Below are 16,008 nucleotides of genomic sequence, written 5' to 3'. Positions count from 1 at the left end.
CCATGTTTTTTATCACTATGCTATATGTACTAAAGGCTTAGAGAAGAATTTATCTTTGGAAAATTCATCAGGACTCTCATATTTTATTTGAGATTTTTTTAATATATTTAAGATATAATTGGGGGAAACGTGGGGAGTTCCATTAGAAGGTTACTCCACCATGATGGATGCTGCCACACATTCATACACATTCTCAGAGAATCTCTAACATTAGATAATTAGTTCTACCATGTTTATTTTAAAAAGCAAAAGTTAAGCATTATATGCATACATGTATGAAGAGATAGAAATGGATGGGGGAAGGAAGGTTATCTGTGACTATCTGGTGGTAAGGTGGAGTAAGGAATTGGGGAAGCGGGGTTTCAATCACTATATTTTCTATAATAAACATGCATTTTGTATTGTAATCAGGAGGGAAAGTAATAATTCAAAAAACAGTCCAGGAGAAAAGTGATTAAAACCTGATTAACAGTGTTCATTGCCAGGATTATAAAAGGGCAGTCTGAATTTTAGGGCTATACTGCACAGCAGGATCAACAGGATTTAGCAAAGACAAATCTAGAGGTCAATTACGAGGTTTTACCTTATTCCCTTTTCCTGGCAGCTACAGCTGACCCCTCTACCCATCCTGAACCCGTTTCTCACTTGATTTCTGAACATCACACACTCCTCCCTCACTGTCTACTTCTCAACACCCTTTATAGATTCTTCTTGCAGGTATCACACACCAAAGGACTTAAAAGGTTCAGTCTTTCCATCTCCCCTTTATGTGTACTCACTTCTCCCTAAATGATTTCATCCAGTCCATATATACTCACTTGACTCTCAAAGTTATATTCCCCAGCTCCAAGCTCACATATGACCTCCTAAGAGTGTGATCTAACATGTCCACTAGGTTGTCAAACAGGTATCTCAATGTCAACATAGAAAAGAAACACTGATTCTACCCATTTCCCCTCCCCTCAGTAAAACTGCCCTCCTAAAACAGTCCCGGTAATGGAACCCAGCTGCTCAATGCTAACGTTCTAGAACTATCCCCAGCGCCTCTCTTCTCATATCCTACATTCAAGGGTCAGCTCAACCTGCTAGCTCTATCTACAAAACACATCACCTGTCTGATCACCACTGACTACTCCCACAGTTCACCTTCTCCCCACACCCCCATCATCTCCCATCAAGCCCCTCAGTGTCCCAGGATCCTCCATGGCCACCCGCCACAGACACACACTCATACTCACAGTTTGTTTTCCAGACGTCATAACTATATCTTAGATTCTTTCAAAATATAAAGTTATATCATGTTACCATTCTTCTATCCTCCAAACCTTACCAATACAGATGTATGTTCACACACTTCAGATACATTTTCAAAATCCCAGCCAAGGCCTCCGGGATCCAGAGAAGAGCAGCCCCCACCCACTTTCCTCACTTCTTGACCACTGACTCACAGTGCCACAATCACACTGGTCTCTCCATAACACCGAGAAGCAAAAAAAAAAAAAAAAAAAATCAAGCTCTAGGTTGTCTTCAACATTTCCAGGGCTCTCAAGCAGTACGCCCCCCAAAACCAATGCATCTGCTTAACCTTGCTGTGCCTCAAGCTGCTCTATGAAGCAGAGATCATGCTAGTGGTCAGCGGTGCACTGTAATTATTACATCAGTGTGAGTGCAGGGCTTAGAACAGAATCTGGCACCTAGCAACTGTGGATTTTGGTTCACAGTCTCCGCTATTATGGACCCCACCATCACAATTTATGTATTCTTTTTCCCCTCTATTCTCCCAAGAACAAATCTTCCATTAAAAATGTACCTGAAATTTCTTTCTTCTAATCCATTTGTCTGATTAAAGTAAATCAGAGTATAGAATGAACAATCTCTTGTAAAACCCATCCAACTAGATATTTAAGTTTTGGAAAGTTCAGTCCAACAATGTCCACTAAGAAAATGAATAGAAAGCAGTGACATAGAATCTGTTCTCTTTTCAAATCTCTGTTTATTCTCAGTTCAGTTCAGTCGCTCAGTCGTGTCCAACTCTTTGCAACCCCATGAATTGCAGCACGCCAGGCCTCCCTGTCCATCACCAACTCCCGGAGTTTACTCAAACTCATATCCATCGAGTCAGTGATGCCATCCAGCCATCTCATCCTCTGATGCCCTCTTCTCCTTCTTCCCTCAATCTTTCCCAGCATCAGAGACTTTTCCAATGAATCAGCTCTTCACATTGGGTGGCCAAAATACTGGAGCTTCAGGCTTCAGCGGCAGTCCTTCCAACCAGTGTTCAGAGTTGATCTCCCTTAATATTGACTGGTTTGATCTCCTTGCTGTATAAGGGACATTCAGGAGTCTTCTGCAGCACCACAGCTCGAAGCCATCAATTCTTCTGACACTCTGCCTCCTTTACAGTCCAGCTCTCACAGCCGTAAGTGATCACTGGGGAAACCACAGTGACCATACGGGCCTTTGTTGGCAGTCATGTCTCAGCTTCTCAACACACTCTGTAGGTTTGTCATAGCTTTCCTGCCAAGAAGAAATAATCTTCTGATTTCATGGCTACAGTTACCATTTGCAGTGATATTAGAACCCAAGAAGAGGAAATCTGTCACTATTTCCACCTTTTCCCCTTCTATTTGCCATGAAGTAATGGGACTGGATGCCATGATCTTAGTTTTGTTAATATTTAGTTTTAAGCTGGAGCTTTCACTTTCCTCCTTCACACTTATCAAGAGGCTCTTTAGTTCCTCTTCGCTTTCTGCCATTAGAGTGGTATCATTCACATATCTGAGGTTGCTAATGTTTCTCCCGCCTACCTTGATTCCAGCTTGTAACTCATCCAGCCCGGCATTTCTCATGATGTGCTCAGCATATAGGTTAAATCAACAGAGTGACAGCAGAAGACAGCTCTGTCATACTCCTTTCTCAATCTTGAACTAATCTGTTGCTCCATACATGGTTCCATTTCTTGACCCAAATACAGGTTTCTCAAGAGACAAGTAAGATGGTCTGGTATTCCCATCTCTTTAAGAGCTTTCCACAATTTCTATGATCCACACAGTCAAAGGCTTTAACATGGTCTATGAAACAGAGGTAGATGTTTTTCTGGAATTCCTTTGCTTTCTCTATGATCCAGGGAATGGCAATTTGTCTCTGGATCCTCTGACTTTTCTAAACCCAGCTCGGACGTCTGCAAGTTCTTGATTCAGGTAATGCTGAAGCCTAGCATGCAAGATTTTAAGCATGACCTTACTAGCATAGGTGATGAGTGCAACTGTCCGATGGTCTGAACATTCTTTACTACTCTTCTTGGGAATTGGGATGAGGCCCAACTTTTCCAGTCCTGTGGCCACTGCTGGGTCTTCCAAATTTGCTGACATGTTGAGTGCAACAATTTGACAGCATCATTCTTCAGGGTTTTGAATAGCTCTACTGGAAATCCTACTACTGGAAAAGTTCAGTTTTAATTCCAATCCCAAAGAAAGACAATGCCAAAGAAGGCTTAAACTACTGCACAATTGCACGCATCTCACATGCTACCAAAGTAATGCTCAAAATTCTCCAAGCCAGGCTTCAACAGTACATGAACCGTGAACTTCCAGATGTTCAAGCTGGATTTAGAAAAGGCAGAGAAACCAAAGGATCAAATTGCCAACATCTGCTGGATCAGAGAAAAAGGAAGAGAGTTCCAGAAAAACATCTACTTCTCCTTTATTGACTATGCCAAAGCCTTTGACTGTGTGGATCATAACAAACTGTGGAAAATTCTTGAAGAGATGGGAATACCAGACCACTTTACCTGCCTCCTGAGAAATCTGTATGCAGGTCAGGAAGCAACAGTTAGAACTGGACATGGAACAACAGACTGATATTTTCACTCTGCTTATTTAACTTGTATGCAGAGTACATCATGAGAAATGCTGGGCTGGATGAAGCACAAGCTGGAATCAAGAATGCTGAGAGAAATATCAATAACCTCAGATATGCAGATGACACCACCCTTATGGTAGAAAGCAAAGAAGAACTAAAGAGCCTCTTGATGAAAGTGAAAGAGAGTGAAAAAGTTGGCTTAAAACTCAACATTCAGAAAACTAAGATTATGGCATCTGGCCCCATCACTTCATGGCAAACAGATGGGGAAAAAAACAGAAACAGTGACAGACTTTATTTTGGGGGGCTCCAAAATCACTGAAGATGGTGATTGCAGCCATGAAATTAAAAGACACTTACTCCTTGGAAGGAAAGTTATGACCAACCTAGACAGCATATTAAAAAGCAGAGACATTACTTTACCAACAAAGGTCCATCTAGTCAAAGCTGTAGTTTTTCCAGTAGTCATGTATGGATATGAGAGTTGAACTATAAAGAAAGCTGAGCACAAAAGAATTGATGCTTTTGAACTGTGGTATTGAAGAAGACTCTTGAGAGTCTCTTGGACTGCAAGGAGATCCAACCAGTCCATCCTAAAGGAAATTGGTCCTGAATATTCATTGGAAGGACTGATGCTGAAGCTGAAACTTCAATACTTTGGTGAGCTGATGCGAAGAACTGACTCATTGGAAAAGACCCTGATGTTGGGAAAGCTTGGGGGCAGGAGAAGAAGGGGACGACAGAGGATAAGATGGCTGGATGGCATCACTGACTCAATGGACGTGAGTCTGAGTAAGCTCCAGGAGTTGGTGATGGAGAGGGAGGCCTGGCATGCTGCAGTCCACAGGGTCACAAAGAGTCAGACACGACTAAGCGACTGAGCTGAACTAGAATTCTATTGCATCCACTAGCTTCACAGCAGTGACCCCTGAGGCTCACTTGACTTCACACTCCAGAATCACACCACCATAGTTAGCCGGTTCATTAAGATCTTTTTTTGTACAGTTCTTCTGTGTATTCCTTCCATCTCTTACTGATCTTCAGTGTCTACTAGGTCTCTACTGTTTCTGTCCCTTATTGTGCCCATTTTTAGGTGAAATGTTCCCTTGTTTAAGTAAAATTTATTAAATTTCTCAAAACTGGCATAAGTTTAAGTCACTTTACACCATACAGAAGGGAGAACCACAGTACTGCAGAGACGTCACATCTGACAAGCCTTAATTCAACTCACGCTGGCAGTACAAAGGCCAAACTCCACTGCTTCTAGGAACTTATCTCCTCTATTATGAAACTTGGCCCTAATTATCAGACTTGAGAAAAACCTAAAGAGCATGGTCTCTCTGCAAAGTCACAACGATAAAGGTTACATATCTATTTCAGAGTTTGTGATGTGAAGTAAAATAAAAACTTTCACAGATATATCCTCTTAACAGAGCCCCCTCAGGTTTCTCCTCTAACACAGCAGCAGACTACCACTCAGCCTCTAAGGGCCTCCCTTCAGAAAGTGTCTCCTTTATGGATGATTCACACACTCCTTCCAAACAGAGTCCACGTTATGACACACATCATCAATTTGTGTGTTATCTATACAATGAGTCATTTGGGGGTGAATAATTTTAAAAATACAAATAATGCTACTACCTTTTTTCCCTCTTAAACTTCTTCTTTACAATAAATTTTAAAACACAAGCTTACTGAGTCAAAGAAGGCAAATTTATATATTCTATTTTTCAACCTCAACCCATGACTTTTGATAAAGAGTATAAACAATTTACAGCGCAAAAAGTTTCATATTAAGTCTCAAATAAGAACTTACTAACACTGAGTTGCAGATTTTTAAAAGAAACACGGTTATTATAAGCCTGACATACATACTGCTTTTCTGTATTTTTTTTAGCTCGGCCTTCTCTTCTAGGCTTGTCTTAATGCGTTTTTCTCTCAATAATTTATATGAACTCTTTGTGTAATATCTGCGTTACCTATTTAATGCAAGTATTTTCCCTCGTTTACCTTTATTTTAGTATTATCTCATGCTGCTGCTGCTAAGTCGCTTCAGTTGTGTCCAACTCTGTGCAACCCCACAGATGGCAGCCCACCAGGCTCCCCCGTCCCTGGAAAGAGTACTGGAGTGGGGTGCCACTGCCTTCTCCGATTATCTCATAATCTTTCTTCAGAATACTGTCTTCAGTTACTCCAACAGGATTAAATTATCCATCCTTTCTGTTGAAATTTAACACATTCTAAAGTCTTATATTTAAACATATATTTTCACTTTTGTCAAATATTTAAGTATTTAAACAAATATTTCGACTTTTGTCAAACAATTCATGCTTTGGGAAAAACTGATTAGTATTTCACAGAAAGAGAGTTTCTATCAAACAAATCTAAAAGACACCAAAAGACTAAATCTAAATCTAAAAGACTAAAAGGTTAAATGATGTTAAAACAGTTTTTTCACTGCAAATCTTTAGAACCTTCAATGTTAAAGGCATATTATTTGAGGGAAAGAAGTGCACATGGTAAAAGTGCTTCCCAAACTTTATGTTCTCACACACATACCAATAAAACATACACCAAAATGCAACGATAGGTATTTCAGAAAGCAGCTTTCTCCTTCTTCTTATTCATACTTTCTAATCCATATCACATTAAAAACACTTTGTCAAAAAGAATTTCCCCCAAAAATACATAATCACTGGTGCCACTTTTTAAATCTTTCCTTTGTAAAGTTATACATGTACCTGATTTTAAAGAATTGTGCCTAATTCTATAAAATTTATGAAGAAAAACATTGATGCTCAGCACCCACTCACTTTCCTTCTGCTTCCCCCACTGAACCTCAGTTCACTGGGAAAACGTAGGTAGTATCTCCCTCCACTGAAAGGCTACTGTAAAAACTATACTAACATGTGCCTGACTGAATGCTTGACTGAAAACATAAGAGAGTAGCCATTATAATATCTTAGCAGATACTATAATTATTTTTCAAACCATTTTCTGTAGCCCTAAGTACCCTTCACTCTGACCCCTCCCCAACTGTCAAAATAATTTCTCTTATTGCCAAAATGATTCTACCACATTATAAAAGTGAGATGATAATCATTCCCTAACTTTTGAGCATTTTAATTCCATCCTAAAATACCATAAATTATGTACCTTTATAGTAATTCATTCAAAAATATTGAGCACCTACTATGTGTCACATGCTGGCATAGATTATTCCAGATACCAATGACACAGAATTCTCAAGACAAACAACCCGGTTTCTTCGCTAAACGTGAAGAAGTAAGGGATTAGAAATAGAAACGTGTGTGCATGCTCAGTCGCTCAGTTGTGTTTGACTCCTTGAGACCCTATGCGATAGCCCTCCAGGCTCCTCTGTCCATAGGATTTCCCAGGCAAGAACACTGGAGAGGGTTGCATTTCCTTCTCCAGGGGAACATCCTGACCCAGGTATTGAACCCATTTCTCCTGCACCTCCTGCAAGGGCAGGAGGATTCAGCTGGGAGGCCATTTAGTAACCGTTAAAGGAGGTAAGCATTTACATAGACTGATACATACTAAAGTCACATAGCAACCAAATGAACATATGAACATATTGACCTATTTCAATTCCAATTCAAACCGTAAAAGGAAAAATGTGTGGGAACTGGGTAAATAAATGAACACTGACTGCATACTTGGAAACATTAAAATGTATCTTTATTTTAGACAGGATAATATTGATGATTTTTTTTAAAATAAAAAATTCTTTTATTTTAGAGATACATACTGAAATATTTACAAATGAAATTATATGATTTCTGAGCTCTTCTTCAAAATAATCTTGGTTGAGGGGAGGTAAGGAGGACTGAAGCCTGGTGTGCTGTGGTCCATGGGGTCAAAAAGAGTTGGACACGACTGAGTGACTGAACTGTGCTGAAGGAGAAATGAGTGGGGTTTAAATGGAAAAAGAAGAACTATTAATACTAACTAACTGTATAAGTAACAGGTAGATGAGGGTTCATTTATTATACTAGTCTCACTGCCTTGATGGAGAAGGAAATGGCAACCCACTCCAGTATTCTTACCTGGAAAATCCCATGGACTGAGGAGCCTGGTAGGCTACAGTCCATGGGGTCGCAAAGAGTCAGACACAACTGAGTGACTTCACTTCACTTCACTGCTTTGCTGTTTTCCAAAAAACAGGAAAAATTTTAAAAACTGTTGCCATGAAGCTTCCTTTTAACTAGGATGAGACAAATAAAAAAGATATATAGTGTATAAACAAAAGGGAAGAATGGGGAGTACAAAGAAGGGAACAAACAGTGGTCTATAATTTTAAACTGAGAGGCCAGGGAGAGCCGGGGATACTGGTACCGGTTGTCTCCTGCCAAGAGCTTCCAGGCCAGGAGAAAAGCTCACTGCTCAGGCCAGAAAGAGCCTGGGGACAGCAATGCCGAGGTGAATTTTCAGCAAAAGCAGAACAAGTTGAGGGAGTAGCTTTCTAGTTAGAAGGCACATCAAGTACCTAGACTCTGAGGCAGGAGTATGCCCAGGATGGTGAAAGAACAGAAAAATGGGGGCAAGTCTATGTGGCCAGATTAGCAAAAAGGGGGAGAAGAGCAGGTAAAAATAGAAAGGTACAGGGGGCAAGCTAGGTTCAGTCTCATAGGCCAGGAGAACTTTAGTTTTCTCCTTTGTGTGAAATGGAAAGGGACCAGAGCATTGTGAATAAAAGGGTGATAGGATCTAACTCTCCAAGATTACTCTAGATGCTGTTCTGAAAACATATGGGACAAAAACCCCAGAGGCAGAAGCAGGGAAACCACTTCCAGGCTAATGCAATAATCCAGATGAGAAATGGTAATGACTAAAACCACAGTGGCAGTGAACTAAGTGAGACTGTATGAGATACCAGAGTCTGGACATATTCTAAAAACAATGCCAACAGGATCTGCTGATCAAGTGAATATAGAACATGAAAGAAATAAAAATGACTTCAATGTTTTTTGTTAAGCAACTCCAAAGAAGTTAACATTTCTAGAAATGAGGGAGACTGTAGGCATAAAGTGGTACAAGGAGAACTGGGAGTTGGAGAAGCAGGTACCACGAGTTCAGTGTTAGACATTAAGCTTAAAATGCCCAACAGACAGCCAAAGAAGTAAATACAGGAGTCTGGAGTATATATATTTAAGAGCTGAATTACAAAGCGTGTTTTAAGTCATAAAATTAGGGCTTCCCCAGTGACTCAGAGGGTAAAGAATCCACCTGCAATGTGGGAAACCTGGGTTCAATCACTGGGTTGGGAAGATCCCCTGGAGAAGGGAATGGCTACCCACTCCAGTATTCTGGCCTGGAGAATTCCATGGACAGAGGAGCCTGGCAGGTCCATGGGGGAGAAGGCAATGACACCCCACTCCGGTACTCTTGCCTGGAAAATCCCATGGACGGAGGAGCCTGGTAGGCTGCAGTCCACGGGGTCGCTGAGAATCGGACAAGACTGAGCAACTTCACTTTCACTTTTCGCTTTCATGCATTGGAGAGGGAAATGGCAACCCACTCCAGTGTTCTTGCCTGGAGAATCCCGGGGACGGGGAAGCCTGGTGGGCTGCCGTCTATGGGGTCGCACAGAGTTGGACAAGACTGAAGCGACTTAGCAGCAGCAGCAGCAGAGCGACCTTCACTTTTATTTTCACTTTTCAATTCACCATAAAAGTGAGTAGAAATAGAGAAGATGCTTAAAATCTGAATCCTGAAATACTCCAGTGCCTAGAGGTCAAGAAGATGAAGAGGAGAATCAGAAGAAACTGAGAGAAGACAAGAAGGTGAGAGAATAACCAGGAATGGTGAACCAAAAATCGCATCTGGCAGAGTGACACTGCTTGCAACCCAGAGCAGCTGATGAGAGTGAAATCAGAATGTGGAGGAGAGATACTGGGGGTGAGAGCATTAAAATTCTTTCCAGGAGTTTGTAGTAAACACACAAAAAGAACAGGGCAAGACAACTATACTGATGAATAAATATAAAAGATGATATGTGGCTAACACTGAAACTCAACTGTAAGGACCTAGACAGAGACTCTTTCAGACTTCTACCAAGCACAGAGAAAAAGAGATATTCCATTATGTTAATTACATATCATATCCATGAAATACAGAAAATAGAAACCTAATCAGAGGGGACTTTTCCTCGTTGTCCAGTGGCTAAACCTCATGCTCCCAATGTAGGGGCCCAGGTTTGTTTCCTGGTGAAGGAAATAGATTCCATGTGCCACAACTAAGACCCAGCACAGTCAAATTAATTAATTAATTAAGTTTTTTAAAAAGAAAACCTAATCAGAAAACACAAAAACCTAATATCATAAATACCTAAGTATCTGATTTCATAAATATCTAAATATGTACCTAAGTATAGGATATAAGGGCAAAAAAATGTACCAAAGGGTTATTTTTTTTTTTTTTTAACTATCAGGTAACATTATGAAATTAAGGAAAATATCAAAATGTACATAACAATTTTTCAGTTGAATTAGCTCCACTCCATAATTCTAAGAAACACATAGAAGAAGCACTTGGCCACACCCAGCCAACTCCAGAAAACTTAAGAGTTAAGTTAAACTGGAGTGTTAAGTGGGTACTGGGGAGTATTGAGTTGCTTCAGAATCTGCTCCTTGGTTGTTTGGAAATCATTGTCTTACAGTTGATTTACATAATCCACTAATTACAGACTCAACTTGGCCGAAAAACTAAATATTAAGGTATTCTTATAAACACAACCCAAGGAGATACTATAGTTGACCCTTCAACTGTAAATATTTATGATCCATCCATATGATCATAAATTTATGATCATATTTATGATCACATGATCCATGGTTGGCTCAACCTCTGAACTTGGAACCGCAGATACGGAGGAACTGTGGACAGCAAGGAACCTCTGATATGGAAGGCAGACTCTACATTATACTCAAGATTTTTGACTGTGCTGAAGGCTGACATCCCTAAATCACACTGTTCAAGGATCAACTGTAGAACTACTTATTAACATTGGATTATTTTAATCTGACAAAAGGATTAACTAACAACCACTTAAATTAAGTATACTTTTCATTTGCTATTTCTCTACTAGGAATGTTCTTCCCTTACCCAGGAACCCACGATCTTCAAAAGGCTGGCCACTACATGTGTCCAAGCACACTGCTTCTCTTGGGTCACCTCCACCCACAGAGCTGCCCTAACCAGCCCAACTCTCTGAGATGGTGCTGGCCACCAAACAACCAACCAGACAGTCTCTATCACCTTACATTCTACTTAGAAGCTCCAGAACAGGGATTTTGTCTCAAACCCAACTGTATCCTCCAGCACATGATGGGCACCCAACAACTGTTTTTTAAATGAACAAAGAGCACCAACCAAAGAGCACCAACCACTTTTTGCCAAATCATTACACCTTACAACTGTGGAATCACATGCTGCTGGTGCTTGGAATGCATTTTAATGAGAATGTTACCATAAAACAGGAACTGGGTGAAAAGAAGTGACTAACTCTCCTATAATATGAATCTTAGCTTTATTTATTTTCACACTGCAATGAACCAGATCCCAACAAGGCACTTCATTCTTTGCTTTTATTCAAACATAAAAGAAAACCAGAAACAAATGAGGTTAAGCAAAAAGTTCTTCGAGGATTACGTATTTTTCAGTATGTAAAACTGATTAACATCCTTAATCCATAGCACCCTGTGAAAAGACTCTAATGATAGTTTATACAAAACTAAATAGAATATAAACTCCATGAGAGCAGGAATTTGACACTGTTTTCTGATATGTCTGTAACTCCTATAACAACCAATGTAATTCCTATTAACATCAGCAGATTGAAAACATAACCTAACTGCATCAAAACTCAAATACAATGCCTGGGTATTTTATTCTTTTTGGTGCAATTAAGATTGTTTCCAATCACTATTTAATGTCAAAGTTTCTTTTACACAGTAACATTTATCTGTTGTATTGCAGCTTTAGCTCTGATGCATTACTAATTCTATCTTTCTGAGCAGGTAGTTTTTCTGTTGTTTGGCTGTTTCATGTCGGGATACTTCCTTATAATCTCTGGTTTTTAAAAACTATAAGGATTATTTTACTCTGGGTTCTTGAAGGAGTTAGCCAATGCTACTGTGATATGGAGTTCCGTTCAGCTCAGTTCAGTTGCTCAGTCTGTCCGACTCAATGAGACCCCATGGACTGCAGGATGCCAGGCCTTCCTGTCCATCACCAACTCCCAGAGTTTACTCAAATCCATGTCCATTGAGTCGGTGATACCATCCAAACATCTCATTCTCTGCCATCCCCTTCTTCTGCCTTCAATCTTTCCCAGCATCAGGGTCTTTTCAAATAATTCAGTTTTTCACATCAAGTGCCCAAAGTATTGGAATTTCAGCTTCAGCATCAGACTTTCTAATGAATATTCAGGACTGATTTCCTTTAGGATGGACTGGTTGGATCTCCTTGCAGTCCAAGGGACTTTCAAGAGTCTTCTCCAATACCACAGTTCAAAAGCATCAATTCTTCGGCGCTCAGCTTTCTTCACAGTCCAACTCTCACATCCATACATGAACACTGGAAAAACCACAGACTTGACTAGATGGACCTTTGTTGGCAAGTAATATCTCTGCTTTCTAACATGCTGTCTAGGTTGGTCATAACTTTCCTTCCAAGGAGTAAGCGTCTTTTAATTTCATGACTGCAGTCACCATCTGCAGTGATTTTGGAGCCCCCCAAAATAAAGTCTGACACTGTTTCCACTGTTTCCCCATCTATTTGCCATGAAGTGATGGGACCAGATGCCATGATCTTAGTTTTCTGAATGTTGAGCTTTAAGCCAACTTTTTCACTCTCCTCTTTCACTTTCATCAAGAGGCTTTTTAGTTCTTCCCTTTCTGCCATAAGGGTGGTGTCATCTGCATATCTGAGGTTATTGATATTTCTCCCAGCAATCTTGTTTCCAGCTTCTGCTTCCTCCAGCCCAGCATTTCTCATGATGTACTCTGCATATAAGTTAAATAAGCAGGGTGAAAATATACAGCCTTGACGAACTCCTTTTCCTATCTGGAACCAGTCTGTTGTTCCATGTCCAGTTCTAACTGTTGCTTCCTGACATGCATACAGGTTTCAATAGAGGCAGGTCAGGTGTTCTGGGATTCCCATCTCTTCAAGAATTTTCCACCATTTATTGTGATCCACACAGTCAAAGGCTTTGGCATAGTCAATGAAGCAGAAATAGATGTTTTTCTGGAACTCTCTTGCTTTTTCGATGATCCAGCGGATGTGGGCAATTTGATCTCTGGTTCTTCTGCCTTTTCTAAATCCAGCTTGAACATCTGGAAGTTCACGGTTCATGTACTATTGAAGCCTGGCTTGCAGAATTTTGAGCATTACTTTGCTGGTGTGTGCGATGAAGGCAATTATGTCGTAGTTTGAACATTTCTTTGGCATTGCCTTTCGTAGGGATTGGAATGAAAACTGACCTTTTCCATTTCTGTGGCCACTGCTCAGTTTTCCAAATTTGCTGGCCCAGTGAGTGCAGCACTTTCACAGCATCGTCTTTCAGGATTAGAAATAGCTCAACTGGAATTCCACCACCTCCACTAGCTTTGTTTGTAGTGATGCTTTCTAAGGCCCACTTGACTTCACATTCCAGGATGTCTGGCTCTGAGTGAGTGATCACACCCCATCATGATTATCTGGATCGTGAAGATCTTTTTTGTACAGTTCTTCTGTGTATTCTCACCACCTCTTCTTAAAATCTTCTGCTTCTGTTAGGTCCATACCATTTCTGTCCTTTATTGTGCCCATCCCTGTTCCTTGGTACTTCTAATTTTCTTGACGAGATCTCCAGTCTTTCCCATTCTGTTATTTTCCTCTATTTCTTTGCACTGATCGCTGAGGAAGGCTTTTTTTCTCTCCTTGCTATTCTTTGGAACTCTGCTTTCAAATGGGTATATCTTTCCTTTCTCCTTTGCTTTTCGCTTCTCTCCTTTTCACGGCTATTTGTAAGGCCTCCTCAGACAGCCATTTTGCTTTTTTGCATTTCTTTTCCTTGGGGATGGTCTTGATCCCTGTCTCCTGTGCAATGCCACGAACCTCCGTCCATAGTTCATCAGGCACTCTATCTAAATCTATTTCTCACTTCCACTGCATAATCAAAGGACTTGATTTAGATCATACCTGAATGGTGATATGGAGTAGAGGTTTGTTATTCGGTTTCTTTTGTTACTCATGGTAACTTCCTGATTGGAGTCAAATTTATAAGGTGGTTCTAATCTCTTGAGATAAAAATTTGGAAACCCTGAATTTTTGTATATACTCACGCATCTGTTTATCCAAGCTGTGCTTAAGACTGAACATTCACTGTGTGTTTCAGCTGCTGTTACAGGAATTACAGATATATCAAAAACAGTGACAAATTCCTGCCCTCATGGAGTTTACATTCTACTTAATGTTGTATATAATACCAGTAAAAGTCATCTCCTGGGCTGCTATGGACTTCAGCTGACATACATTTCTGCTCAACATTAGTTAATTCACTTGTAAGCAAATAATTTGAGCTTGAAATCAGGTATAAAATGGGCAAAGAAGAATCTTCATAGCCTCACTAGCAAGGCTCTTGGCAAAGATAATCTGGATGCTAAAATTCCTAGCTTCAACAGTGAAGTTCTGATACGTGATGAATAAATCATTCACATAAAGACAAAATTTTTGCCTGCTATGGTAAAAAAAAAAAAAGTGTCCAGTTATTGAATATGCCAGTTAGAAAGGGAGATTTGATCTGCAGAGTAAACAAGACTATTACACAGCCAGACAAAAGTTATTTTTAAATCAGCTGATAAAACAAAAGGCATCATTTGAACATGTACAATCATCACATGAAACTGAATTAAGAAAGCATTAGGACATGAATTGTCTGCTTGAAAACTTGGTTCAAGTACTTAGTCAAAGTAATTTGATGCCCCAGCAGTGACTGAAAACGCTAAAAGACCCATCAGTATCTCAGCAGATAAATCCTGGGAATACCTTTGATACCCAGGATTATTCTACTCACAGGCTTTATCGACTTTTAGAAGGAGAAAATAGGAAAAAAGAATTATTACCCATGGAAATCTGGAGAAGTGGCCGAGAAACTAAAACAGGATGTTTCTTTGGTACAACAACAGTTGGCAGAATCTCCTCAGGAATATTCTTTCTTTCTGTCCAAACTAAATAATGATGTGGACATGCTCTGTGATGCTTTGTATCAAGGAGGAAATCAGCTTTTGCTTAGTGGACACTTTTGGCTGTTGGGTACAATACTGCTGTACATTGTTGTACAAGTATTCAAGTCCCTGTTTTCATTCCTTTTGGATATATATCTGTAAGTGGATGCTGGAACAGAGTTAACACAGCAGTTTCACTAGGTTGAATTTAACTGAACAACCTAATTCATCTTCTTATTGATATTTTTGCTGATGTGAATACTAAAAGAAAAATTGGGGTATCTAGTAAACTGCATCAAGTGGAAAGAGAATTATATGTATATTTTTTAAAAGATGAAGATTAAAGAATCTTCATCAAGAACATCAAGAATTTAGAAAACCAAAGATTAAAGCTATTGGTTTTGAAGACTGAAATTTACCAAAAATGAAATCTTCACTGCCTGTGCTACATTTTAATGTTTTAGATATTTGGAGAAGAACATAGCTAATAATGGAAAAGGAAATGGCAACATACTCCAGTATTCTTGCCTGGGAAATTACATGGACAGAGAAGGCTGGTGGGCTACAATCCATGGGGGTCACTGAGAGTCAGACACTACTGAGCAACTGAACAACAAAATATCTATTAATAACATGCCCCAAACAATCTACAGATTCAATGCAGTCCCTAACAAAATTCCAATGGCTCTTTCACAGAAATGGAATAGGCAATCCTAAATTTGTATGGAACCACAAAAGACCCTGAATAGCCAAAGCAATCTTAAGAAAGAAGAACAAAACTAGAGACATCATACTTCCTGTTTTCAAGCTATACCATTTTCAAACTATATCATACATACCACATATCCATCATACCATAAAACAATCAAAACAAGCACAATGATCAACAGAACAGAACTGAGAACCCAGAAAC

The 16,008-nt window shown here is 39.8% G+C and overlaps 1 protein-coding gene across 3 annotated transcripts in view; it reads right to left on the bottom strand.

Moving 5' to 3' along the window:
* The window catches only part of PHF3 (PHD finger protein 3), an 83,072-nt gene that overhangs the window by 39,227 nt on the left and 27,837 nt on the right, over window positions 1-16,008 (bottom strand). The window lies entirely within an intron of this gene.

This window comes from Bison bison, unplaced genomic scaffold (assembly GCF_000754665.1).
Source record: "Bison bison bison isolate TAMUID 2011002044 unplaced genomic scaffold, Bison_UMD1.0 scf7180017864147, whole genome shotgun sequence".
Lineage (NCBI taxonomy): Eukaryota > Metazoa > Chordata > Mammalia > Artiodactyla > Bovidae > Bison > Bison bison.
Note: the sequence above shows the minus strand (reverse complement) of the source record. Positions and strands in the feature narration are given on the sequence as shown.